The 26,202-nt window shown below is 38.3% G+C and overlaps 1 long non-coding RNA gene across 1 annotated transcript in view; it reads right to left on the reverse strand.

Annotated features, from left to right (window-relative positions):
* The window catches only part of LOC121073784, an 84,303-nt gene extending 58,862 nt beyond the window's left edge, over positions 1–25,441 (reverse strand). The window contains exons 1-2 of the long non-coding RNA XR_005821934.1: positions 23,136–25,441; positions 19,548–19,604 (exon numbers count right to left, since the gene is read on the reverse strand). This is a non-coding gene — a long non-coding RNA (uncharacterized LOC121073784). The remainder of the gene's footprint in view (positions 1–19,547; positions 19,605–23,135) is intronic.
* Between the last annotated feature and the right edge of the window lie 761 nt (positions 25,442–26,202).

A 26,202-nucleotide genomic window follows, 5' to 3' on the forward strand; every position in this document is an offset into this window, starting at 1 on the left:
GTAATGCATTATGTTGACGATGCTCAAAATATTACTTGCTCTGACAGCAAAATTAGCCTTTCTTGATGATTTTCTGATTTTTGAATCCCTAAGGGTTTGTGCACATTTTCACTAGGGGAAGCTAGACTCTTCCCTAAGAGAGGCTTTCTCTATAATCACTAGACAGGGTTTCTGCATAAACAAAGATCTCTCAAGAATTCAGTTGAGACCGAGTTTATACCAGTAAACAGCAATCCGTAGTTTTTCCTCAGATATTAAGATAATAGACATTGTAATACGAAAATAAAACAAATTTGGTTACTTTAAAATGTACAAGGCAAATTTTCAATGCTATGAGCAGCCATACCCACAACAAAGTGCTCCTAGCAAAGCTACCCAGTAATCCTGAGACAAAAACAAATGAGACAGCAAATGGAATTCCTTCCCAGTACACCATTAGTAGGACATACAGTACAAGCGACCGCTCCTTGGTTTAAGTATCTGAAGAGAAACACAGTTTTCTTCTATTCTAACATTTCATTAACCCATCTTTCCCCTCATATATTTAAAATGCACTTTTAGAAATCTAGCCTCATTTCAGCTAGATATTCAGCCACAGGTATCATCATACCACCTGTAAATTGAACTATTACTGAGTTCAGCAGTAGATTGTATACCATTCACGTACTTCTGTAATTAAAGTCAGTGAAGAATTAAGCCCTTATTTTTTTATACTACTCAGACGATAATAGCCAGAGCAGCCCAACAACCTGTGTAAACAAGTTTCTAGCAGAGATAAGAACCAGAGACATACAGAAACATGTCACAGATGTTTCTGCCAAGCCATGAACAGTATGGAGAGGAGTTAGCTTCTGCCTCCTGCAGAAAATCTACAGCAGTGTTTGAACACCCTTAAAATGATGATTTAAAACCAGATGGCTGAAAGGCTCCATGATGTGATCAGACCTATTCAGTTTTGTTTCTTTTTAATTTATTTTTTTAAGACAGTTTTGCTTTTTCAAAACACAAAGAAAAAATATCCTAAGTAAGGCCCTAATTTAGGAGCCCTAAAAACACCTAGATTAGAGGCACTTCACTGTCTTAAATTCCCATCACAATCATGGGTGTTCAGTTCCTAAGGGCCTGTGCAAATTGGGTATTATATCACTTCTCTGCCTCACAGTGGGAGCATAATGTTAGAGCAGCCATACAAAGCTCTAGATCTTGACTGTGACCCCAGCAGAAGCAGATGTTTAGGGAACGTCACCACTACATTTTGCCAGTTTTCATTGGTTTGTTACAGCAATTTATTTCATCTTCCTTAGATCTTGCATGGTGAGAAACAGTAAGGGATCACTCTCTATTCTCTCTGCAAGCTACTCATAACATAATATTATTTACCCCCCAGGTGTCCCTGCCCCCCAGTCTGGAAATTCAGAAAATGTTTAAGCTCCCCTACCAGAGAAGCTACACCACACCTTTCACCACTTCTCTATGCATTATATGGATTTCTGCTTTGAATTGTCTGTATTTTGAGCTGGTCGATGAAGCAGACATTCAGATTTATACCATAGCATGAGTTTATTTTCTGTTTTCTTCTCCATTATTTTGAAATCTTTGAAATAATTTCTAACTTTGTATTATCCTTGACTGTATTAATAAAAAAATAAAAATAAAATAAAAAACACACAGGTAACATCAGAAAAATGAATGTTTATTAAATAATTTCTTCAACTTCCTATCAATAGCTACTGCTGGCAGAATGCTCTCCCATCCTTCTGTTGCATTCTGAAGATCCCAATATCCTGAAAGACCTAAATGATTTCATTCAAAAAAGAAATGCATTCGTCTTGGTAAATTAGCTAGATATCCTCAGGATAATTATGGTATTAAAAGCCAGAAATTCAATTAGAAAAATGAAGGAGTGGTTTGGGAGTCAGCAGCACTCAGCAATGCCAAATACCAGATCAGGTCAGGAAATTAAAAATACTATAGTCAGCTGAAACAGAAGAGCGACATAGATAAATAAAATTGGCTCATAACTGACTCCTCTAAGGTGCAACCAGACATTGACTGATTTCATCTAGTCAAAGCCTCATCATCTGAGAGATACACAAAAGCTGTGAGAGCACAGCCACTTCTGACGTCAGAGCTGCTTGGCTACTGCTTTGTTTTGATGGCCTGAACTGGAAAAACATTGCCTGTTGGGACAGCCCACACTATTTGAAGATAGTCTGGATGGTCTTTTAGGTCAGTCCCTTCCAGCTGAACTATTCTATTCTGTTCCATCCCACTCCCGACTTTCCTGTTTGCATACTTCTCCTGCTTGATACCCCTGCTACTCTGTGATCTGAAGACGTCGCAGCCTGAGGTAACAAAGAGGCAGTAACTTGGGCATTATCACCAAAGCTTTACAAATAGGTCTGGATCACAGATGTTCACAGTCGTTCTACATGTGCTGGAGAATGCATTGATATTAGAAAAAGTATTACTAAAAGTACATACAATTTACAACAAATACTCAAGAATTCTTACACTCTTCACCATGTCACAAATTAAAAACAAATTAATAACCAAACCACCTCTTTACTGGTTCAGAGAGCATTCCCCAGAAGGCAGACAGCCTGTGCAGACAGCATACCCCAGAGCAAAGAACCACTTGTCAACCCACCCTTCCTTCTAGCACCATGTGCTCACAACTGTCATAACGAACAAGAGCCAGCTAATGCCATGAACTTCACCTACAAATCAATAAGAAAGTGCCGCGATTCCTGGAAATGTGGGCCTAAGTGGTATTTTCTGGAGAGGACACCCTAAGACAGCTGCCTTGCTCTGCAGTTACTGCAATTTGTAAATGGCTGTCTGCTATGGCCCCCTGACAGAGCAATCACTAATCCACTCGGCAGGAGACAAAGGGGGAGGAACCTCGCAGAGAGCAAATCAAAACCTCTTATTTCTATTTTTACTTGCAAGGGTTTCCCTAGGGATTATGTAAGAAAAAAAACTAATGGCTAGTACATCTACCTACGTGCAGTATTACCTTCTAGCTTAGGGGGAAAAAAATCTGTAATGCTTTATGTGGCATAAAATTTTATCTTATGTGTGGGGCTATATGATAATTGCTTTCTTAAAAGGCTGGAAGATGCTAAATTAATTCTCTCAGATAAACAGTCAATCTCTAGTAAGAAGGCAATAATCAGACTATTTTAAGCCAGAAAATTACTGATCATTACAGTGAAGATGAAAAAGATGAGAAGCCCTTAGATGAGAAGTCAAATGGCAGCTGCTAGACAGATAAATAAAGCAAGAAAACATGCAGGAGAACATGTAGGTGCTGCATAGTTACTACATAGCTTATTTCTTTGACCTCGTTTGAAGGATTATTTTTCCTAAAACACTCCATCCTTCTTTCCAATGACTTTATCTGTAAAACTCCATCTGTAAAATTGCAGCAATGAGATCTCTGACAAGGTAACAGCTAGAATTTAGGATCAGATATCCAAGCACAACCAGCAAACACTAGTTGCCAGCTTTTATATATGTACCAGGAACTCCAGTTTGTACTAGTTTTGGCTATAAAATGCTTCTGGAAGCAGACACAAGTCATAAGCAATTAAGCAATTAGTCTAAAGTCTACAAGACAACATAGCCTGAATAACGTTCCAAATGGATGCCAAGCTCAAGTCCTAGAAAGAATTTAGCAGCATCCGCCTGACATCCTACCTGAACAGAAGAAATTCCACTCTCTAAATGGATCAAAAAGCTTCTAGTTTTAAAATGGATTAAAATCTTCCCTTTACTTTTAAGAAAGCACACTGAATTTATATAAGTGACAAGTGAGCTCTGTTAGAAGGTGATCTTTCTTTGAAAGCAGAAATGTAGTTTGTTTTTTTCCTCCAGTAGTTCCCCAAATGATCTTCTACCTTTTCTTTCCTGTATCACTCTCCATCTTCTTGCAGAAAAATGTAGGAGGAAAAACACTAGAAGTTACAAATGAACACATGCACAGAATGGATATTTATTTTAGAGGTTTATTTTAGAAGTATGATGCTCTATCATATAAGCTTGTGGGGGAAAAAATCAAATAGCTGAAAACCATTTTTGTAAAAACCCACAGGATGAAAAGTATTTCCACATTTTTCTTCAAGAATTCCTTTATTTATCTGTGTGCCTTAACATTAGCTGTTTGAAAGGCAGCTTGAAAAACACAGCTCTAGTCTCCACTTATTAATGCCTGTCTGAACTAAAAGAGAAGCTCATGAACATGCAGGAGTTGCTCACCTATATTAGAACTGCATTGACTAAAATCAGAAGGGACTATGACCAGTGGGAGACTTGGTCAAAAGTGTCCACCAAATAACTACCTTCACAGCAAGAGAAGACGTCAACAGTACAAGCATACAACTCAGCAGTCCAATTTTACTTCTGGGGACACGAGTTCTGGAGAAATCTCTCTTTGTAAAACTTGTGACCATGGGTGGTAGTGAATATTTGGTAGAACCTTCTGCAGCACTTTGAGTGTCTGTATGTGAATATGCACACAACATATACACCACTTCTTTTCTTCTATTGTTTTTTGTTCTTCAGTTTAGTCAGAGATAAAGTAACCCTTTTATTTATTTATTTATTTTTAAGATGAGAATGAGAAACTAAAGTGATATGGACACAAACTTTGCCCTTTTTTATGCTCAGAAAAGTATCTATTTAAAAGACCAGATAGCTCAGAATGAACTCTTGAAAGTTAGATACCTATCAGCCATTCCATCCAGAGCTTTTTTTCTGAGATGACAGCAGAAAACATACTTTACTTGAAAAAGTTATTGAATTCAGATAATTAAACAAAGTTACATAGACATTTTGGAATATTGTCTGCCTGAATTGGTGAAGAAACATGTTGCTGAGATGAATGGTAGAGTGATGAAGTGACTCCCATAGAGCGGGTGTTATACTTTGCCTGTAACACCAGCATTAACCTTCTGCTAAGTGACTGCAGATGTCTAGCCCCTACAGGACAGAAATACTGAAAATGAGAGTGTATATCCACATGCAAGTAAATTTATGTTCATGCTTAAATGAATTCTGAAAAAAAAAATCATTACAGCAGCCCTTGAAGTAGACCTTTTCTTGAAAAAGGAGACTAATTCTTTGCCACAGCAATGCACTAATCAATAGATCCCAAGAACCCAAATTTCCACAAGAGACTTTCCTCTTTTGCAGTCTTTGTGCCCTGGAGCCTGGCTGGCCTGACACTGGGGCAGTGAAGCTCTTCACAGGGACCTTCTCCCAGTCCCATGGAGACAGAGGCAAGAGGACAGGAAGGCTTCCACAGCAGGTTTGGAAGAAAACTAACACTGTTCTGACAGTTCACACTGCTGACTGCAAGCACAATCGTAAAAGAAAAATTGAATACTGGTATAAATGCATCTAAGCAGCTGCCAAAATCTAAGAATGCAGGTAATCTCAGCAGAGGTTTAGTAAATGTGGGGTAAGACGTTTGTGCCACACAAATCCAGCTTGATAACATGGAGACAAATATTTTAAAATGAGTAGGCTTAGAACCGAAATATTTTTTAATATGTAACTGAATACAATGTTTGAGCATAGTCCTGCCACAGGATATTCTTGAACAAGAAAATTTACTATGCTCACCAAGCTATACTTTTGAACTGTAATCTCCAATATCAAGTATCAGTTTTAAAACTTAATTTAGGACATGTATAAGATCTTAATTGTAAAGAAGAATGCAGGTAGCATTTAAAAGCTATGATCATCTCTGTAATGTTGAGTTTCTAAAAAAGCCATATTTCTCTGGAATTATTAATCATAGGGTATCGATTTTCTTTTTAGCTGGAGGATACTTCTCAGTTGTCCAGTGATGTTCTAGCATATTTAAAAGACTGATTATTACTTTCTTTGAATCAAATTGAGACAATATTATGAGAGATCAATTTCCTTCCCAAGATACCACTGTTGTGCTGCTTACTTCCCTACGGTGCCACTACTTTGGCAATAAAAAAATACATAGCAATAAATGTAAGTGCCTATGTTCAGGTGCACAGGTAGCAAATCCCAGCAGGGGTTGATGGCAAGCTCACAGCTGGGGTTACAAAGTGAGAGGGTTGCAGCTTTGCCCCTAAATAAAGAAAAAATGCAAATGTCTCCTCTGGAAATATTTTTTATTTTTTTTTTTACATTTAGGATTGAAAGCAAAATTTTCCAGATGTTAATAATTAAATCTTAGGGCACAAACTGGCAGACAGTTTCCCCCTGAAATTACCTGGCATTATTGTACATAGTACTTTCAAAAATCCTATCAGCTATTTATAATTTCAGGTACAAATTTCACCCATCCAAACTTAAAAACTCTAACAAAACAAAACACACAATGGAATGTCTCTGTTGTCCACCTGGATTTCTTCCACCTAGATAAACCATCCTAATGTTCTTCATAAGATGTGCTGGCAGTAGCTGAGGACGTGAACAAAATAGTTCAGGTAGCAACTGTGTTCCACATGCTTACATTATTTAGAAAGGGAAAATGTTTTCCACAAGACTTCTTTTCAGGATACGTTTTCTTTTCCTTAGCATAAAAAATGCAAATTAAAAATCTGAGGCATTCACCTCGCTATATTATGGCATGAAGTTTTCATCCTCCTGCTTCAATTCGCAGAGCCTCCAGAAGAACGTTCCCTCCTCCCAGCTACAGCAACCAACACTCGGCTTCACCAATGGGCTCGCCAAGCTTGCCTTACTGAATCTCCGAAGAATCAGCATCCAGATGGATCCTATTTTGTTGACTTCTGCTCCTTTTCCAGCATAAAGGGACAGCACAGGAGCCTGACACTACATTGTCAGTCGGTGAGCTGGTCAGCAAACAGCAGGCTGACTTGTCAAAAAGGAATTGGCATCACTGGTGTCCAACCATGTGAGTATAAGTAAAACAATATACACTAACAGAACCCTTGGTCTTGAGTTCCTCATGCATTTATGGATTCTGTGCACAATGTGACAAAAGTTAAAACACACAGGAGGAACAAAAATGGCTTTTATTCTTGATAGGATACTTGGCATGCCACTGAACAGCTAAAAATGAAGCAGACAGTGATTATTCTAGAAAGATGGAGACAAACTCCCATGATCAGTGTCAGCATTGTTCTGATAAAGGGAAGGCAGTTTTTAAAGCTTTTCCTACCACATGATGAAATACCGACAAACTACCATTAGACACCACAGAGACACCATTTTTTGCCACTATGAATGCTTCATTTGTGTCATATTTAACTGAAATTAGCTTTTCAGCATCACATTTCAGTATTAATTACAGTAAACCTCAGCATGTTGTGTCTTCAGAAGTTAAAATAGTACTTATTGAGAAGGAGAAAGAGCTATGCAAAAGTTAATTACAAATATCTCACTGACTAAAAATAAACCCCACTCATTACCTAGGAGATTCTGCCCCTCATCTGACTTCCGTCCTGTTTTACTTTCCCATTCACTCATCTGAAGAACTTTTGATACACAAAAAACACCAAGCACAAGCAGAACTAGTCCATTTGTTGAGAGCCTAATAAATTAATAGCTGATCTAATTAAGCTTTTGCCAAAATAGCTAGTGGCTAAAACATTATTGCTTGGATACCATCATTTTGTCCTATCCAGGCAGTTAATTTCTATGACACCAGCATGCACAGAGGTGCCAGTTTGGCATGTGGGCCTCATTAACTCCACTGCCTCGCTTCTCCAACCCTATCTGCCGTCTGCTTTTACAGAATCTGCCTTTGCCTTGACACTGGTTTTATCCCCATTTCCTTCTATTGCATGGCTTGAAGTTTTCAAAAGCCAAACCACGACCGAGGGAAGTTGAATGTTCAAAGGAAATTTTGATGGAGATGAGCGTCATCTGGTAACCTTTCCAGGTGGATGAACAGAGCTGGAACAGCTGCAATGAAGACAGCAAATACCGACAGCATTGAACCCCATTCAGTTACCATGTGGAAAGTGTCCAAATTGCTCATTCCCCTTTTCCTTTCCAGAAGGAGCAAACTGATGTCTGGAGGTTTACAACTGAGACTGAGCTGAGTTTTGCACTAAGGGCAATGCTTCAGCCTTTAAAAAAAAAAAATGATATATGCACTACCCTCCCATTCTCAAGCTGAAGTGAAAAATTAACCCGTAACAAAATTATTTTTAGGTTATAAAAGTAGGCCACTCAAATTCACTACCTTTTCCAAATCTTAATATTAGAACAATGCATTTTTCAGGGGTCTGTATAATTAGAACTTGCTAACTCTTGCAATGGATCTGTCTGGATCAGCTGACATTTTCTCATGACCACCTACTTGCTATAACAGAAGTATCATCAGCAAAATTGAAGAAAACCTGCTAAGAAAAGGCTACCAGCTTTTCTGTTTTCTACTGAAAGGAACATAAAAACTTGCTGGTTTTAATCCCCTTTTTACCTGCTGCTTTGCCTCTCCTCTTTCTAACCCAACCTTTGCCTTCCCCAAAGACAGCTTAGCCTCACTCCTATCAGGGTGGGGAGTAGAAACCCACTCTATACCTCAAGGTCATTTCACTCAAGCCAGCTTAGAAACATTAAGAAAATGAATTACCTGGCTATTAAATATAGCTAAAACCATGTTTAAATAGAAATTAGGTAATTACTTATAGACATGTAAAAAAAAAATCTGTTCTTTTAACTTTCCTCAAAAAAGATTTTTATTTTATAAAAATAAAGAATAAGCAAACACAGCACCTTTTCAGTATAAGGACGTTCTTTGCTCAAAGCATAACTATCTGACAGTCCCAAGACAACTACTGTATAGTTTTGCAAAGTCAAATGAAAACACTAACTCAATTGAAATACACCACATATTATTCTGATTTTTAACTTACTAATAGTGAATAAAGAATAGGAAAGCTTTGTAAAAGCCAGTAAATATTTACACACCAAAAAAACCCACTGATTTTGTTTCATTTTTTCCTAATGAAAAGGCTTCTCTAATCTAGTACGTAATATTCATCATCATTGCAATGATCAGCATGTTCAGCTATCACAGTATCTAGCATCAGCAAAATTCAGGACGAGGAACTTACACATTTTTTCCCATGAGAATAAAACAGCTGCTGAAACACCTTACCAAGCATGTGCTGGTTTCTCCGTTATACAAAGTTTATAAATCAAGACTTGTTTTCCTTTCTGCAAAATGCGTTCCAGTTTTTCTCCCTCAATCCAGTTGAAGGGACAGTCTAAGGTTAATGTTGCCTTCTGGATTTTATTAGACAATAACGGTCTCTTACTTTATGCCTTAAACATCAGAAAGAAAACATCTTGTTATGGTAATAACCTGCTCAAAATCCAAGGACATGGAGTGAAATGCCTTAATGCTCAACTATTTTGCAGCTATGCTAACATTTATGAAGTTAGTATGTGGGTGGAAACACTCTGCTGATAGGTTTTGGAGTAATTTTGTATCTGTTTTGTACATGTACAAAGCAATGAGGAAAAAAATAAAGGTCCATGGACAGTCGGGAGTTTTTTCTCCAGAGCTGCTGTATAGAGCGCAAGATGCAGTAAGACCAAAGTGCAGATCTCCATTAGATTTTGCTAGATCTAAAGTCACACTTCGTAAGGTATTCAAAGCACGTTCTGATCTTGACATGTTTGAGATACTTAGGAACATGGATGAGAATTGGAACTGACAAACCATGCAAAGAATCTAAGTGGACTGTCATTTTTATTTATTGTGTCAAAAAGGACCTCTTCTTATCTTACTGACATCACAATTAGGAAGCCTGCATATCACCACATCTTTTTGTATTGAACAAGTTGCGCTGTATCACTGAATGAGCTAAAATTATTGTACCGTGTCTTTTAGGATGGGTGGAGTTATCCTAACAAAGCCAACAAGCCATGCCTCCATCAGAGGTACTACTAACATAGAAATTAATGTAAAGAGATGATATCAAGTGTTTCTGGTCACAACATACATTACTTTTGTAACAAACAACTACAAAACTATAAATGGTCATCTCATTAAAGTACCTACGTGTTTATGGTTCACATTCACCCAATACCCCAAACACCATTAGAAAGCATTAATCTTCTTTCCCAGCATCACCTAGTTCACAGAGGAAAGGCTTTAGCCAGTCAGGCACCCAAAAGTTTTGCTTTAGAAGTTTTGCAGAGCTCCACTCCACTGGTTGCAGGCCCCCAGACCTGTTGGCCCCACAACTCCTAACCCTTTCTCCCATTGCTGCCACCAAGACCTCTCATTCTTCTGGCCCACTGGTCAAGCTTGAATCTCAGCAGCGTGCCCATGAGTACATGCAGAGCTCGCTAAGAGGGGATGAGCTGTGGAGACAAGTGCCATGTCCAGCTAGGCACAAGGACTGACCAGCAGCCTGCTTACACTCCGCCAGCCCTTTTCCACGCTCGTTCTTTCCCCCTTGGTCCTCTTACCTCCTCCTAGAGGAACTGCCCGCTCCTACACATTTCTTCCTTTTGGTCCTAGTTTTGCCACATCCATACCCACATTCGGTATTTCTGATCCTATTACATAAGTCATCTATGCTTTCTGATGGGGTTACCTAAATTTTATTGGTATTGCCAAACAATACCTTCCAAAAGGTTCCTCCTAGTGCCCTCCAATTATCTCCAAAGTTTTCTGCTTCTCACTTAACTCCCCATGAATCACTTGTTAATTCCACCACGCTCACTCCAAATACAGAGATTTGTTATTTCTGATCCCATTACTATAATCATCTCCATCTTATATGGTAGTACGGACATGGCTGCTGCTGCCCTTCCAAGATTCCACTTCCCTTGCAATTACCTGTGAGGTTTGGACGCTTCTCCTGTAACCCGCCCTTAGCCAGCTGTGACGTCTGACCATTCCCCACCTTAGCGCACACTCTCCCTCCACTCGTTTCTGCTGTGACCCCTTCTCACACCTCTCTGTGCCTTTGGTTTTCCTTTCTTCTAAACCTAACTGTCCCTCCAATTGTTTATCCCCACCATTATCCTTCCATTCTCTCTTCATCCATAAAGATTCATGAGATCTAAGAAGATCCAACTTCCCCTTGGAAAAAAATTTGTACACATATTTTTCCTCCACCAAAGGATAAAGAAGCCTTTTCATTTGTGTGTGTTTTTTTCTTTCAAGCCAAAGAAAAGCAGTGTCTTTATATAGTCTCCGTTTTTCCTCCATCAGGTTTTTGCCTCTGTTAACAGGAAAACAGTCATTCATAAGAACTCTCTCTGGCAGATGTCAGCCCCTACTTGTTGTAATGAGAATTTAGCAAAGAAAACAAGCAGAGAAAAGGGGATGATGAAGCTGGGCTCTTCAGCAGCAGGAAGATGAAAAGTTTCCCTTTCCATTTACTAATGGTGTAACAGCTGAGCTCCCATTAGTTTAACTCATGCACTTGGGATTCATTTCGTTGTTACCATTAATCACTTTATCTTTCCCTGAGACAACAGAAAGGCACACAGGATTCTGCTTTTCAGGATCATGACAAGATTTCCCCAACGAAATAAATTACATAGAAAAGAGTAAATAAAAAACTTTTTTAAATCAGAATTGTCAAAGACTCCTTAATATTGATAAAAATAACCATGCTTTGATTGTTTTGGGATATTTGCACATGGCTAATGCACTTGCACAGGGCTGAGCCAATTCCAGAGGGAGTTGTCAAATTAAAACCCTGTTGCCTATCTCACCTACTGCTCTAATCCCCTCAGATCACACATCAGTTCAGTCAGTTCTGTTTCTCAGCTTGCCAACTTCCTACAACACTAGAACACAATGTGATCCATTTACACTGCAGAAACACCTGCCAGAGAAAAGATGCATTAGGAATTGCTCTTAGAGTAAGCGAAGATATGCAATGGAGCTCTAGCAACAGCACCAGAGTTTTGCCAGAAAATGAACGGTTTTGTAAGAGCCTTTCAGCACTATTGTTCTGAGCAGACAGCATCACCAGGTCCTTTCTTTGAAATTGTATCTTGAGGTCAAATGCAACCTAGAACCAGAAGGGACCACCCTGGTCACCAATAACTCCTGGCAGCCACATATTTTCAAAATAAACAGGGTGCAATGCCAATTCTTTCGACTATTTTTAAGTAGATACATCTCTGTAACTAGAGAAACAACTCAACACCAACAGAAAAAAAAATGGTAGTGGTTAAATCAAAGGAGCAAGGAAGCAAATTTGATTTCCTAAAGAAGGAATTGAGAAAAAAAATGGGCAAATAAATCATGCCATGTTGTCACAGTTTGTATTTAAGTTAATAGGAAATGAATGGGACTCAAAATTTGTACGCCAGTACTTTGTAAAGAGATGTAATTAGAGAGATATAGAGAGATGTAATTTGATAGCATTTGGGTTTGGACACATAAGACCTCCCAAAAGTGCCAGAGGTGAGATGTTCAGTGTCCTCTGGAAAATAATCATAGCTCCTATTCCAACTTAGGCATCTAAAATCAATTCTCCAAAAATCTCAGCATTCATTAAGGCACAGAATATTAGCAACCAATTCTCTATGTCCATTCAAATACTAAAGGATATTCATTTACTCAAAGGAATTCTTTCCAGGCAAAAGTGACCACTGAGCACGTAGCATTTACATATATGCCTAAGCAATTGTCTCTATTTTTTGTGTAATCATAAAGCTAACATTTAAGGAAGAGCCAAGAGTGAAGACTTGTTATTGTAAACACTGTAAAGGATGAGTACATTATTGCAAAGGGTATGCAGCCTGAACAGACAGGACTGATAGGGTCTGGAGAAAGGGATATAAACACAAAGCAGAGTGATCGAGGATTTATCATTATTTCTTTGGAAGGAAGAATGGGTTGGTAAGCTAGGGATAAGCTAAACAAAGAGAAGTGAAGAAAAAGAGGACATTGATACTAAAGGCAATAAGAAAGAAAGCAAAAAGGGCAAATGGGGAGCAAAACTGATATGAAAAGTAGTAATAGACTGGGAAAGTGGGAGAGAAAGAAAGGGTCGGATAACATGATCCATTGTCACAGAACAGAGGAAGTCTAGACAGAGCCCTAGAAAGATACTGAAAGGCTACAGGCTCCTTTATTGGCAGCTTCCATATAATCCAATCCACTTGTTTGATGCAGGAATATATTGAAACGGGCAATTATCTAACTCAACAGGGAAAACCTTTGCCTGAGTTCAGAGGTGTCAAGTTTTCAAGACCATATTTAACACTGTCCACTCCAAAGCTCTATTTATCTCAGCTTAGCTACTCCACAGTGCCCCATTCAAGCATTAATTTTATGGCATGTGTAACTTCAATATTATTAAAAGGTAGCAGGTTCTTGCAATTACTTATTTAGCAATATTATGTTTCTGTAATAAGGAAAAAATATATTACTAAAAAATTAATACAGTGTAAAGTACATGGTGGTCACTATTTATTTTAAAAGTCAACTCAAGATTGGCTCTTATGTTTCTTTTCTGTTCTCCTCACCTTTTACCTATTTGTTACAAGCAAGTTAAAAAGTAGGTTACTTGAATTCCCATGAGTTTGCTACCCTCAAAATCTTGTTATGGACAAAACAAACACACCATAAAACAAAGCCAGAATCTTACTGATAACCTAATTCAACAACACAATCAAGTAATTATTACTAGTAATTGAATACACGCAGTTCAAATTATACACAGCTAATTTGATGCACGTGGTGTCATACTTTCTAGTATCTGCTCAGTTCTCTAGTGTTATGCTTACTCTTCCAAGGTTGTTTTAAACAGGTTTTGTTATGAGCTCCAGTTTCATTCAATGAGAACAGAACCTTTATTTAATAAATTTGCTATCTTCAATTTCCTATTTATTCAAAGTTTAATATTAGGAAGTTAGGTAAGATTTCAGTTACTTATGGGCTGTTATTTCTAATCTGTGTACCAGACAAACTCTAAGGAGTATCTGTATATATCTGGTTTGGTTTCTTTTTTTTTTCTTCACTAATATCCACCTTTCCTTTCTCCTTATAAATCCTTTAGGATAAATTTACATTTCCAGAAACCCAGTTAAATACTATCTGAAGCAATCTCTCATCATTCGAGGACAATAATTGTTCCACAAACGGAAGATTAAACTCCAAATCTACATTTGATACAGAAGTCATATGTAAACGTGCTAGTATTCTAGCATATGCTTAACTTGAAGCAATAAGATAAAGTATGTGCCACCTCCAAATAGTTCAAATAGGAGCGAAAATAAAGTTCATCCAAAAACTGGAACTGAGAAAGCTTGTTTAATTTTTCTACTACCTCTGTAGTTTGTTATTCTATACATTATGCTTGGGTCATATATGCAAGCATATGTTCACAGTTATAACAGCTTAAAACACTCATGAATACGCTCTTGAAACTGGAAACTTACTGAAATATGGATGCCCACATCAAAATCATTAGAACTGACAGTCTAGGAACCATAAGCCACAGCACAATGAACAGGCATGGGGAAAAAGCAGGCAGAGATCCCATGAATTTGTTTTTCTCTGGGACTCTGGCTGTGCCCTTGACCATTGAGAAGCTTGTGTCCTGCTGCTGCATTTCCTGCTGAAATCCTTTTGAAGAGTTTCAGTTTCTCATGCTCCTTCCAGTGCCTCCCAGCCCCTCCCAGTGCTGTTTGTAATCTTGTTTAACGTTTTGACCTAGAGATTTCTCTGCAATTTTTTAGCAGAACAGTAAAAGCATCACAGTCCCCCTGCCCCACACTCCCCACCATTACCCCCCTAAAAAAAGTGGCTTATAAGAAATTTTCTTAAGTGACTTTCTAGCTCTTGGAATGAGGAGCGTGTATGGTAAATAAGGAAAGTTGGGAAGAAATACCACAGAAATGGTTTCCATTAGCATAACTTAAACAATTTTACACTTTGGGAATTGATAAAGACCAATTTTGTTTTCAGAGATATGGTTCAACCCTTAGTTTTCCAGTTTTGTTTGTGGGAGTAGGTGTGGAAATATCATTCTTAAAGAAAAGGTGAAAGTTAAGGACAGGAAGAACTCTGAAAGCACAGTTTCTGTTACTTTCCCTACACTGCATTTCTTCCAAATCAAAGGCTTTCTATTGAAGCCTCCAAGGAGGAGATTTCTCAAAGTCACCCAAATTCCCTGCCTGACTTCTGCTGGAAACTCAAAGAAAACGAAAGCATTCCTTCAGAATGTCACAACTCCAAGTGTGCAGTCTTTCCAGCAGAAAGGCATTCTTTACAAGAATTATGAATACTTAGTACCAGTGTTGGCTTAAGCTGCAATTTTAGACTAATATTTAAGTCAAAACCTATGAATTTTGTTATATTGTTTTTCTGCCACTATTGTTTCTTGGTTTTGTTTTATAAAATTGCTGTTTTCTGCTTCAAGGATTCAAGCTTCAAAGTGCCTTTCTGCTTATGCTGAAAAAATATTCCATTTAAAAGCCTTGAAGGAGAAGGCAAATAAAGAAGCTTCCCCACTAAACTTACTGCATATATCAAATCTTGTGGGTTGGAGTTTTTGGCCCTTTGGTGCTAGAACACAGAAATTGCAACTCATTCAAAGAGACAGCAGAGCAGCACCTCACACGTACACTGTAAAGGCTTTATACACAGCCCCTACAAATGAATAGACAAATCTCTCCAACTCCAGTGAGCTTAGTCCCTATGCCTCATTTTCTTAAGATAAGTTTTGTCTTTTTCTCTCAGCATTTTTTACATATCGCTTCTTTCATTGTCCTTTGGTTTTAGGGAATATTTGTCTGTTCACTCTTGTTTGAATATTGTCAACTTTTATTATGCCTTAAAGGGGTATAAAGCTATTAAAAACATGCATTTTCTCTTCCTAAATCTCAAGGTGAAATTTATTTTCAAGCTAGTTATGCCCTTTATTTCTCCTGTTGTTTGCATATGTTAATTTCTATGCAGATCAAAAGTTTGACGTATTCTAGTAGTTCAATTTTATGATCACAGGACAAAACATTTAAGTGTGTGCTCAATTTTCACTCAATATGAAAAGGGTGTGGAAAAAGCCACAGCTGCAACGGAAACAGACTTTGTTTTCTGACTGCTAAATAAAAGCTGGGTGAGAAAATAGCTTTTTTTTTTTAAACTCTCTCTCCTATGAACTTCATGAGCTTCTCCTATGAACCTATAAACTTCAGCTCATGAAAATCAACTGTTCACATTTTCCAGCGTTCAGATAGTCGTACTTCTTTGACAAGCACGAAAGAATTGATAACTTCCACAGAAAGAAGTTAAATACAAGTGTATCCAATAGAGGTGTACTGAAGAGCACCACATTATACAGAATACAAACTGACCTTAGTTTACAATAAAGCAACATAAACCCAACTATCACCTGACCCAGCTGTCCTTAATGCTGCCATGCCTTGGTGCTCAATGTCTGCTGGCTAAACATGTCCCAGTGCAAAGTACAGCAGGCAAGGCTGAGGAGAGAGACAAATTGAGACTGGTAATGCTAGACCCTCTGCTCCTATTTGCCTGTCATTGCAACAAGCTGAAAAGCGTATTCACTAAAGGCAAGATTTAAAAATTCCACCGCATCCTAACTTCAATTTATATTTGGATCAGCAGAGTTTGTTGAGCTAGCTTCATTCCATCCTTGCGCTGCATCAAACTGCCCCTTTGGGGCAGGCAGAACACAACTGTATCTTCTTGTTGGGCTACAAAACTGGTATCCTGGTCTGAAATTTCTATTGTTTTTTCTGACACGTTATTTCCAGAAGCCCTGCATCTGCAAGCCGATGTCCTTATAGTATTTCCTATCCTTTTCTGTAAACACCTAGTTATGATCCATTTAGTCTTAAATGTGAAGCTAACCAGTTCATCTTACAATTAATATTCATAAGAATTATTTGTTGACCAATCTAATATGCAATATGAAATGAAGCATTCCTTACATTAAAATATGACTAAGTTTCAAGGCACCTGTGAAATTATTTCTGCGTTTTTCCCTGCTTCCCCTTTTTTTCCTCCAGATTTCTCCTCTGTCCTCTTTCCTTAATACAAAATGTTTTTCTTTTGCTCTATCATTTACACCAAAAATTAATGCCCACCTATTTTTTCCAGACAATGAAAAACACAGATACAAGAACTGCTCAAAGAGTGATTTTTATTTGCTATCATACCTATGTGAAATAGAAGGTAATTAATTTGAAAATCATTTGCTCTAATTCTTTTGGGGGTGCAGGGAGAAATAACCAATTTAAAAACGCCCAATACCATTCATTCTGCTAAACAGAATTCTTGTATCATCCTGCCTGTGAGCTGAATCTCTCAGAAGCCCAACCAGCATCTCAACACGAATTCTTTCATCAGAAAGACCATGTACTAATGCAAAGCAATCTATGTATACACCAAGAAAAGACAGTGGTCAGATAAAGGTCAAGACTCAATGTTTAAAGACTGATGAGGCCAGGAATGAGGGAAACTATCCTTACAGCTCACAAGTCAAGGTAGAAGAACTGGTATTTGCAAGTTCTACAAAGGCTTCCGAAGCTGAACCGTAACTGGGACAGACCGAACCTCAACATTTTTTGGTTTTGTTTTGCTTTTTAAATATGCTCAGACTGAAGGAACAGCAAATATGTGTCAGCCTCTAGTTCCACAACGCTCTGCAGAGGAAAGTACACGAGATACCCAGCTGTCATTTCAAAAGGTGTTATCTGCTGCCTGCATGCCCCTTCCTTTAGCCTTCCCCTGAGAAAGCAATGCCAGAGGGGGAGAGAGCACTGCAGTCCTGGATTGACAGCCACAGGGATCCGGAAACCGAAGTTATCCCAAACGAGGATAAACCTGTGCAGCTACAGCAAGGCACAGCCCCCTCTCCACTCCCTTTCTTCATCTTGAAATTAACCTGAGATTTCATTTGAGCTGTTTCCAACTGTCAGGATAGCAAAATATTTAGAAAGTTGATTTTGCATGCTAGTGTTAACACATGATACAGAGTCTTACACTTTTTCAGAAAACTGAGTCACATCAAATCGCTAGTCTCTGGCAAAAATAATATTTTAAAACATATGTTGCTACCATGAAGTGCTGGTTCTATTTGAGGAAGAAGTGAATCTGAAGCTGTCTACACTGCACAAAGTACTACCAATATTGCCATATGCATATGTTAAAGATTTGGTTCTGAAAGCTGCTTTTTACTTCTGATGGAAAAACTGCTTTCAACCTCCTGAATGAAGTACAATAGCACCAACTGCTGCTATCTCAACCGATGACTGCTAGATCCTATTACTCTAAAAGCATGAACTACTTTCCAGCACAAAGGCTCATTTACCTCATGAATCAGCTGCAACCCATCTTTGGTTTTAGCTGCCAGTGAAGCTCTCATCTCCATTTAAATGCAAACCTCCCCTGGTCTGAGTAATAAGATAGACGCCGTCCTGGGGAGGGGGGAGACCCAGCTAGAAAACAGCTTCCTGGTTACAGAACAACAACAAAAACATCTCCCCCAGAAAAGTCAGTGCAAAAGTATTTTATTCTTACAATTAGCTATTATTGAAGAACTCCCGTGTCATTCCTCCACCTTGAAATACACCTTCCAGATGTTATGTATCTGTCACATATCTCTGTCTGTCCTGCCTCCTTTGACTTGCACTGTGATCATGTATAACACAGATGTACTGAATAACCAGCGCCTAACAAAAGAGCTGTTGGAGCTGAGAGCTTTCAGCAGCTGCACTTACCAAACATTTTGAAGAAAAGGCTGCAAGTCAAATTCTAAGTCTCTACTACAAACAGACTATTTAGGAAGGAAGGGATTTTTATAGAGGAAAAAAAAACACACTGCACTCTTCTAACCTGTTATTATAGAAATCTTCTTTCACATACAATGCTGCTGCGCCACTACAGCAGATTGTGTGGTCATGCCCTTTTATAATTTGGATGTAAAAATAATGGAGCAATTACAAGGTAATATATACACCTGTAAAGAACCTCGATGCTCAAAATTAATGGCTAATAATATTCACCATCAGTAAGAGGTTAAATGTTATTCGTAATTTCTGGTTGCCTCTGAAGTACAGCACACATCAGGGCCGTATCACTTTACAAAGTCTTCGCTCTGGTCAGAGGTAAATGGCAGTTTTCTAAGCATGATTGTGTCCTCTAGTTTGTGCTACATCATGATAATGACGGCAATGTGACAGGGTTGGCTATTTATCTGCATTGTGACAGCCCCAGAATTCCAGAGCATTAAATCTTTTATTGCTGTTTTTGAACAATTAGAAATATGTAACAAAATACTTAGAAAAGCTCAAGAAGGAAATATTTAACTATTATACACAAAGACACCAAACTGTTAATGAATGCAAAGTTATTGATTACATCTGCTTCACACTTGGAAAAACAGCACAAAAAAAACTGCTTCTCACCTCTTAACACTTCTATTTCAAGAAGCAATCAGTTCAAATTAAGATAGCAGCTCAAACCCAAGAGCTGATGTCCAGAATCCAAACCAGCCTCCCAAGATAAACTGCTTTTGAGCAGGTAACATGTTCTGGAAGGCTGGATAATGGCCCTTTTACTCACAGTGAGTACATACCGTATGCCACCTTCCCACAGAGGAATTCGTATCTTCATTTTGATCCACTGCATTTCCCTGTAAAGAGAACAGATTGTCTTAATCAAATGAGCGAACTCTGGAACCAGTTCAACATCTTTCAGGGGCATGACATTTTCAGTAATTGTTATTTTTAACATGTATGAGTTTGTTCTATTAAATTTCCTTCTAGCATTGTCCAAATAAACCTGATTATGTAAATGTTTCATATGCTCTGCTTTTGCTTTTTTCAGACTACTTTGATAGCAAATGACGTTCTTGTGACAGAACAGATTGTATATTCCTGTACAGTAAAGCAAATCTTTTTTCCCTGTACAGTAAAGCAAACCACTCCAAAAATCACTCCATTTTAAGGCTACAAGAGACTGTGATGATTGCTCAGCTTCCCACAGAACACATCAGAGAATTTCACAGCGTAATTCCTACATCTAACTCATCTCTAAAACTCATTATTCCATGCATCTCAAGAAGAACTTCAGACTCTAAGCAGCAGCTGCTTGGAATTTTTCTTTTGACTAAGCAATAGTTCGCATATCCAGTTATGCTATGGATCATTGCAAGCAAGATCCTGCACCCTCATATTTATCTGACAAGGCATCTTACTGTCCATCATACAAGCAATAGTTGAATGGCTGCTCTGCCAAGCACCGAATCAGTTTTTGTTGGCTCAACTATAACAGAAAGCCTCATAAAAACCTCGGCTTTGTCGTTTTAGGAATGTTAGGAATGGGAGGTTCCTGACCTTGCCTGAGTTCAGAGGGAATGTGCCACAAAGACAAGAAAAGGTTCCATTTGGCAAGCTTATTGCAGGTCAGCAAAATCTGCTGGGCACCTAGAACAGGCTTGTGACTTGCCCATAGTTTTGGATTTCTCAGCTAGCAACACAGAAATAGTTCTTTCAGACGACTGTCTGTAAGAGAAAGCCTTCATGACCTCCCCTGCATGAAGAAGTGAGTATCTAAGCCGTACTGCGTGGGAAAGAAGGCAAACTAAATTCCAGAAGAATCAAGAAAAGCAGAGCAGCACCAAATCATTTTAAAAAAGTCTGTATGAAGATATTTCTCCAGAAATATTTAAATCTCCTCTAATACCCTCTTAGAGGTGATAGATATGGGGAAAGACACTACATAAATGAAATGCGCAATGGCAAGGTAAGAAAGTTCCCAGTTGTTAAGACCCAACAAGTATACTCATATTGAGTTCCCTCACAAGACAATGTATGCAGACATATGTTTACTGTTAACCTTTTGGGAAACTGTAAAACATCAGGGGAAGAAAAACAGCTGCCTCCTGAAATTGATAGGATGATAGGCAAAAAAGATCTATTACATTTCACTCAGCATACAAGGGAGAAATTTGAGATCTCTAAATCTAATTAGTCCAAAACTAATCATCTGTCACCCTCAAAAACACCTTCCTGTCTTGCTTCAGCTAGAGAGGAAGGCGGCACATACCCTACGTTAATCTAGGAAGATAACACGCAGACTACCAACCACCACATTTGGGATTACAAAAAATATATTACCTTGTTGCTATCAGAAAAATAACACTCTCAGAATAACCTGGAAAAAAAAATCCAACAAAAAACCACTGTTTCCTCAGGATACCAGAACCTCCCACTTATAAAGCAAAAGCGTAGACTAACTCATTCACCGGTGGTTAGGAGGTTAGGAGATCAAGAAGATGAATGGTTGGCAGATGGGCCTGACTGTGCACATCTCAGAACTCAGCTTTCTGACGGAGGAAAAGATTTCAGGCCAATTTGTTTGGATTTCACCTGAAAGTCATCAAAGTCTGAAATGCCCTGCACACTGTTGTTTGCTGCCATAAGCTTGCTGTGAATACATTTCCCATACCAGAACAGATGAACCCACAGAAAGAGATTTGGATGAAGAATGGTGGTGGATACGTGCAAATCTCTGGACACGTCCCACCACCACGACAAGAAGCATCTCATGCTCTGAACAGAAGCTAGGAAGGAACACTGCAGACAGCTCACCATCTCAATGAATACCTAAACTGTACAGAAACTTGTCAGGTCTTGCAACTGGTTGGGAGGTAAACAGAACTTCGCCAACACGGGGAGCAGCATGACACCAAAAAGAAAAGCTATGAAACTGAGCAAAGGGTAGCATACCATAGCCAAAACATAGCCAATGATTTCAGAAGACCTGCTCCGTCTATACTATCCCCTATGCAAGCTGAATGGTCCAGGCAGCTACAGAAACACTGCCACCCCATTTCCACTACACTGAGTTGCCAGAAAAGCCAGGAGCTTGGTGAAAGAGCTGCAGATCGAAACAGTGTGGTCTATGCCACCCCAACAGCACGATCAATGCTATACTGAGGTCCACAGGTCCACAACACACATGTATGCAGGTTTCCACATCAACAGATCTCTGCAGTTTGTAGGTCTATTTTAAAAACAATGCTATTTCAGATCGAGTTGATGTACACGGGTTCTGTAGGGGTGATTGGAAGAAGAAAAAGAGCTAGAAGATTGTTATCTGTTTTCTCCTCCAATCTCTATTTTCACCTCAGTTCTCTGGATTCAAAACTAATTCATAACTAACTTTATTCTCCCACCACACGCCTTTTTCTTCCAAAGTATGTTATTCAATATAATATAGTAAAATATAGATACGGTATATTACAAAATATATGCAAAAGTATTGCATATTCATGTATTCAGCATGAATCTAGACTAAATTAAAAACAAATTTACTTCAGTTCTGTGCCCCAACAGTCTACTGGTCGTGTGGCAAAAATTATTTTTCCTGTGAATATAAATAAATTGCTCTGTGAAGGACACTTCTATCTCCACAAATATTTCAAGTAGCACACCAATTCGCAGTAATACTTGGTTCAACTCCACCATTTCTATAACAAATCATAATTTTAGTCCATTAGCAAGTTGCTTTTGATATGTTTCAGATGTAAGGATCATGAAAATAAATGAGGGCTAATTATATTGGAAGTTACCTTTCTAAATCATCCTGGTAACTCTGAAAATAATGCATAAAAATTCTATAAATAGCTGTTTTTAAAATTTTTATTTTTAGGTATGGTTTTCATTTCCACATATAAAAATATTCCACAGTGATTTGAAGGATGGTTTACAGAACCATTCATTTAGACAGGACTAGAAACACTGATTATTCTCAAAATACATTTACGTCAAATCAATTAAATACACTGTGGTTCTCTTGATAATGGAAGGAAAAAATCATAGTTAATATTTCAAGACATTATATTTTGTAATGTATAAAGTAATTTACTCAATTTGGATCTGAAAATTTGGATTCTTACAAGTGCTTCTCCACATAAAAGTGTCTAGTTACTGGTGCAATACTCTTACAAGTGCTTCACACATCAAGACATGAATTAACTGAAGCTAGTAATTGGCAAGGAAAACTATCAGCAAATAAACCTGATTGTTAATATTTACATAGGAAAATCTTCCTGGCCATTACTAGAAAATTAATCAGAACAACATTTAAATGCCACCATCTTCCAGTAAACAGAAACTGATTGATTAACGTGAGGAGACAAAACCCAGCCAGAACTTACCGCTTTCCTCTTTGCCCAGGTGCCTCCTGCTCTCCTGGCCAGGTAATCCACTGACATGGCAGTCAAGGGAGAGGGGAAAACTTCAGTTTTGTTAAAATTGCTGCAGGGCATTGGAGCTGGCGGTCTGTGATGGGGGAGAGCAGGGGGGTGAGGTCAGCAGCATCCCGCTCTGAGGGGAGTGGAGCCCCGAGGGCCAGGCCAGGCCCCTGGGCCCAGGCCCAGGCCAGGCCCAAGGCGCCGCTTCCCCCAGCAGGCCCACATCCACCTGCCCCATGGAAAATTCCAGCTCTTCAGAGATCCCCTGGTCTGACCTTCTGTTAAACACCAGCAGAGCCTTAGATGAGGTTATCCAGGGCCCAGTTAAACCAAATCTTGAGCACTTCTAGTCAGGAAACATTTCTACCACTTCTGTGGGCAACCCAGTCTTATGTTGAATCGCTCTAACAAGTTTGTTTGGTTTTGCCTAGTTTCTCCTGAAGCAACCTGTCCCTTGCCTCTTGCCCTGTCACCACACATCCTTATGAACATGGTGTCTGTAGAGAAGACAAGTATATACCAGAAGGCAGAGCAGATCCTCCCTGAGCCTTCAAAGAAAACATGTTAATTTCTCTTCCAGTGATGAAATAAGTAACATTGAAGTCAAATGGAGAGTTGAGTCAAAAGAGGAGAAACCAATAATATAAAAGGAAAAAAATGTAACAAACAGCACCCTTTTTAGAAAAAACATTGTGGATAAAAGACGTGTATCCCTGAAAACAGAATGTAATGTTTACAATCTGTATAAACCTAAATACAACCTCCATTTTAAAAAATGTTTTACATAACAGAGAAACTCCCCAAATGGCCAATTAACAGTGCTTACATTACTCACAAAGTGCCACCACCACCACAGCAGGATCAGAGTCAAGATGAAGGCTACAGATGTACGCAAGTTTTATGCTAAGACTACCAAGCCTCTCACTTATCTGGAAGGATTACGAAGTCCTGTGGTAAGAACCTAATTTATATTTCATAGAAAATCAACACACACACGCAAACAGTAACAAAACAAGAATGTTCATGCCTGTCAGCCATTTTATGCAGAATCTAGAACAAGCTTCTACATTGGTGCCACAGTTTCGATGAGGAACACATTCTGATAGAAAACCTGGGCATTACCCGCCTACTTTGCTTGCGCTTTCTCATCACAGACCAGGCTTGGAGAGCATGATCCACATTCCTCTTGAATGAAACTAAACTGTAACAGGAACTCCATAAGCTCACCAGACTGTTCTCAGACTAGAGGTAATCCAAATTAAAATTGCCAAGGTGTGGCAGTTTTTTTTAATGAGTATATTTATACTCATAGTGATATGAGTGTCTACAGATCTTTTCCTATCATTGCATACTGTTTAGAATTTCCGTATCTATTTCAGTTAGACAAATTTAACACTTAAAATACTTGATCTAGAATAAATAATTTTTTTTTCCACACTATTTTGTGAGCATAACAGTTAAAAAGGCATCTATGGAAAATTACAGATAAATCTTATTAACTCTCCATGACACAATGACATTAGGGTTTGCCTTTTATCCCACAATTTCACTAAATCAGATTTATTATTCTGTTGAAAGACACACACACACTATTTCATATAATTGAACTTAAGAGGTTTAACAGGAAGGTAAAAGTTAATAGCACAGCATTTCTCTTACAGTGTACAAGGCATCCATTTAGAAGCGTAAGTCAATAGCAATCTTTCACACTCTCCAGCAGGCAGACTGAATTTTTGCCTTCTAGGCATATATATATATATGACATGATGTTTGGACTTGCTACCTTCACAGGAAGGCAAAAGTTATCAAGCACTACTGTCATTGGGAAGAAGCAATGAATTCCTAGAAATGTTAAAGATGGAAAATAATCCAACTCAAAATCAATACTTTACAAAATAATTTATATCGATCATGTTATGCATTGCTGATGCAAAATGAATCTGTGCAAGCAGCTGTTTTTCCACGCAGGTGTTAACTTTCAGATTTTTCTAACTTAGATACCTTTTTTTTTCTTACATGGTGATCAATTTGCAATAGTAGACAAACTGCCGTCATTAGCTACATAGTCCAGTAACATAAACTATGTCAGTTTATGTTTACCCCATGACCTAAATTAGGATTTTGCATTGTTGGCTAGCTTACCCAAGGAGAAGCATGCAATAGTTAGCTAAATCAGACAACTCTTTCATCAAAATTGTTTCAGTTGCACATTCTAATAAAGGAAATGACATGAAGAAAAAGTTTACCATTTTTCAGCATGGAAATTTCAACCTGAAAGTTCCCATATAGACTTATAACATTTCAGTTAATAGAGAAAGCGCCTATTGCTTTCTGTAACCTCCAGAGCCTAAAAACTCAGCAAAATAAATAAAGTTAAGCTCAGCTAAATCATAGTTGCCTGGAGCGACTGTAGAAACATGGCTCTTTTGATGTTCCTGAACCTCCTCACCTTACCATCATTTTACAACACAGCAGAACCTCCATTTCTCTGTCTTGTTGCTAAAAGCTTCAAGGTTATTGCTGGTTTTTAAGGAGTCTTTCAGTCTGCAGACAATGCCATATGCTGCATTGCTAAGTGTGGTATGGAACATTAAGAGCTACATTAAAGAAAGCCAGACTTCTCTGTATTCCAAATATAAACTTTGTCTAATGTTTTACTATCATAAAAAAGTGCTTGACATGGGTACAATATGGTCAGTGATAGTTTACAGGGTTAGCAGCATATTACTTAATATGCTTTTGAATTATTGTGCCCCCTACCTCCAGTTAAGCACTGACCATTATTTCCCCTATTTTTCCATTTTTCTGTAATTTATCTCTTCCCAGATGCACTACCACCTGCAATGGTCATTATTTCCCGTTGCAAGACATAGTATACACTTAAGGAGCTAAGAATTAGAAGATATTTGCCCCAGGGTCTTTCCTACTGTGACTGATAATATCGTATCTGAAGTCATTCATCCCAGAACTAATAGTATAAACCCTGATTCCAGAATATAAAAGAAGAAACATTTAAAAATATGTTGCAAAA

Source organism: Cygnus olor, chromosome 8 (genome assembly GCF_009769625.2).
Source record: "Cygnus olor isolate bCygOlo1 chromosome 8, bCygOlo1.pri.v2, whole genome shotgun sequence".
Classification (NCBI taxonomy): Eukaryota; Metazoa; Chordata; class Aves; order Anseriformes; family Anatidae; genus Cygnus; species Cygnus olor.